This window comes from Triticum aestivum, chromosome 4B, assembly GCF_018294505.1.
Source record: "Triticum aestivum cultivar Chinese Spring chromosome 4B, IWGSC CS RefSeq v2.1, whole genome shotgun sequence".
NCBI lineage: Eukaryota > Viridiplantae > Streptophyta > Magnoliopsida > Poales > Poaceae > Triticum > Triticum aestivum.
This window is the reverse complement of record NC_057804.1, coordinates 664,285,767-664,289,104: the sequence shown is the minus strand read 5'-3', so window position 1 is coordinate 664,289,104 and position 3,338 is coordinate 664,285,767.

Below are 3,338 nucleotides of genomic sequence, written 5' to 3'. Positions count from 1 at the left end.
TAAAATAATTTTTTTCAAAATTTTCTTGCATACACATGTTTTGCACATGTGGGTGACCATGTACAAGAAAATTTGGGTGATTTGGAGGTGGTGGAAAAATTCACGTTTTTTCAAAAATGGCTTAAGTTAGACCAAATGGTCCCTCCGGGAATGCGGGCATTTTTTTGACCACCTCCAAATCACCTCAGTTTTGGCACACATGATCTCTTCCACAAACAAAACTAGGTTTCCAAGTTTTTGTATTTTTTTGAATTTATAATGCCCTCTAAACTGACTGCTGAAAACATCGGTCTATGCCTCAAGGGGACCTGCATGCAAGAGTTGGGGACCTGCATGTGAATAGTGATTCATCAAGGCCTTGACAGCTACTGGCACAGCGGCTGCCGCCCGATTTGCATGCAGCGAAGATGAACGTGCATGGAGGTTTTTCAAAGATTTCCAAGCACACCCCAGTGGGCCCCGCTTATTTAAAAAATATGTCAGTCATTATTGCTCTGTAAATGAAGAATATGCATGATGATTATGAATATGCATGACAACCATAGTAAGGGTGAAGAATCATAGTGCCCAATTTGTCGAAATACATCATCATTCTTAAAGTTGGACATCACATGATACACACAGAAAGTGAAAACGAAAGATGTCGAACTAATACAGTAACATGGCAGTACAACCGCACTTCACTAAATTACTGTCACGATGAAATAGAATGTAAAGACCACGTCACACAAAGCTGAATGGCACACGACTTTCTCTGGCTCATCGTCGGTTCATGCTGTATGTAGATATCACAGTTCAGCCTCGGGATCCTACACAGAAGAATAGAATAAATCACATGGACATCAATTATGAGTAAAACACATGCAAAAAAAATATGAACATATTTCGTACCTCTAGCAATTTAGCGCATTTACGTCGATTGTGACCTGGTTTCTTGCAATAGCCACAGATATTCTGTGATCTTGACTTCTTTGTCTTTGCCTGCAACCTTTTCTTCGGTGCACCTCGTCCTGGCACATGCACGGGATCCAGAACCTTATCAACTTTCTGCGAGTGCGGCATCAACGGGCCAAACCTAATGCTGTTATGCTGAGCATTAGTTGACTCCTTGCTGTCAGCTAGTTCAAAACTTGATTGCTTGCCATGATGTTGTGCTTGCAAAAGCATCTTTAGACGGTGATAGTCCTCATCAGAGTGGCATGCCTGGAAACTTGCGGCGTGACTACAATTCCGCAACTCGCGGTACCTCTGCAGGCTTAGCGAATAGTCATACATCTGGTTTTTTCTGGTAGGTGCGTATGCACATTTTGCATTCATAGTCCACCTAGTGGGAACGCAACAACCGGGTAGAATTGTTTGTTTTAAAATCCCCAATATGTAAAAAATGTGGGAACATGGTGTGCCTGCGCATTCCAGCTTACGGCAAGAACAACTCACCCTGTGCAAAAGATCTCCTTGCTCTTCAATGCGCACTCCAAACTTTTTATCCATTCTTTCCTGCTTGGACACAACATAAGTGGAATCTTCTGATCCATCTAGTATCTCTCTAATCTGACATTTGCTGACAGCATCTATGCTCCATAAGACCATCTTAAAGACCCTAGGTGCGAAAACTGTTGCGGCGTGTTTCTCAAGCGGCGAAGCATTTTCCTCTATAAATGGAACGGACTGCAAGGCTTCGACGTCATGGAGAGCTTCGTTAATCCGTCGCGACGCAAGGCAACGCTCATAGTGCTCTAGCATTTCAAACAACGACATCTTACCCTCAAGATGCGTATGTAGGACAGAGTTCAAGCTCTCACTCCTTTGATTGCTGCTCAATCCTAGGAAACAACGCCCCTCAAGATATGGAGCACACCACAACTTTCTCATCTGATACATCTGATGCAGCCAAGACTCCTCACTGGTTACTTTATTCCGTTGTAAGAATTGTATCCATTTTATCTCATGCTCTTCAATGGAAGAAGTATCATAAATGAAATATCTGAATTCCTCCTTTACGTCGTCATCATGCAGATGGCGTACAATGTTCTGCTGAATGTGCCATATACATAGTCTATGGTTTGAGTCTGGCCAGACCACCCTTATTGCTCTCTGCATTGCAAGGTCCCCATCTGTGATCACATATATCGGATGCTTCTGTGCCATGCAATCAAAAAAGGTCCGCAACATCCACTCATATGCCTGGCTTGTTTCATGAGAAATTATACCACAGCCAAATATAACAGTGCTGCGGTGGTGATTCAACCCGACAAAAGGCACGAATGGCAGATTGTATTTGTTGGTTCTGTATGTGCTATCAAAAACAATGACGTCTCCGAAAGCCTCGTAGTCAAGTCGCGATTGACTATCAGCCCAGAACAGTCCCTTCAGATGGCCATGCTCGTCTACCAAGTACTTGAAGAAAAAATCCACATCTCGCTCTCGCCTCGCCATCATGTGCATGATCACCGTTTTAGCATCACCGGCACTGATTGTCTCCTGCTTATTAGCATGGCAGAAATTGTAAACGTCCCTCTTTATGCATCCAACCTTATCAAATCCACCGTATTGAAAGCACAAAATATCCATAATACGGTATTATGGATCCCACATTTTTCCATGTCCGCAATGTCCGCTTTCTGCTCATCGCTAATTCGTCTGTGCGAACGCAGCAGACAAGAAAGATCCCGTGGGGCTAGAGGATGGCTGTGCTCATTGATGAAATCCTTGACAAACCACCGACCGGTTTCCTCCTGTCTCGTAATGACCAATTTAGCATTACACCCAACACGAGTTAAACTTCGTGGCCTCCTCTTTCTATCTTCCATCTTTCTTTTCATGTGCTTATCTTCGCGAAACCCTTGACGACTACACACAATTTTCCTTAAAATTATGTATTTGTTGGATCCATCCCACTCAACGTAGCTTTTCCTCACACTAAAACCTTTTTCAAGAGCATATTTGTTGTAGAATTCATAGCCTTCAGCCTCACTATCAAACATCTTGCTGACAACATTTACATACTCGAACATACTCTCATCACTTGCATACGCCATGTCTTCCTGCATATGACATGTGAGGGAAACCAATCATCAACATCTTTCTGTTTATCAATGTTGCAGGTGTAAAATAGCTCATAGGCAAAGACAAGTGCATGGAAAAGACTTTGCTGGTTTGACATGTGAGGGAAACCAATCATCAACGTCCAACAAGTAGTATATCATCTTCCTTTAAACTATATTTCATGCGCTATGCAAACCTAAAGTGATGATGACTTTAATAAACTAAATTAAGTGAACTATGGAACCAGTATCTCATCTTCCTTTAGTATATCTCATCTCAAACGTCAACATCTT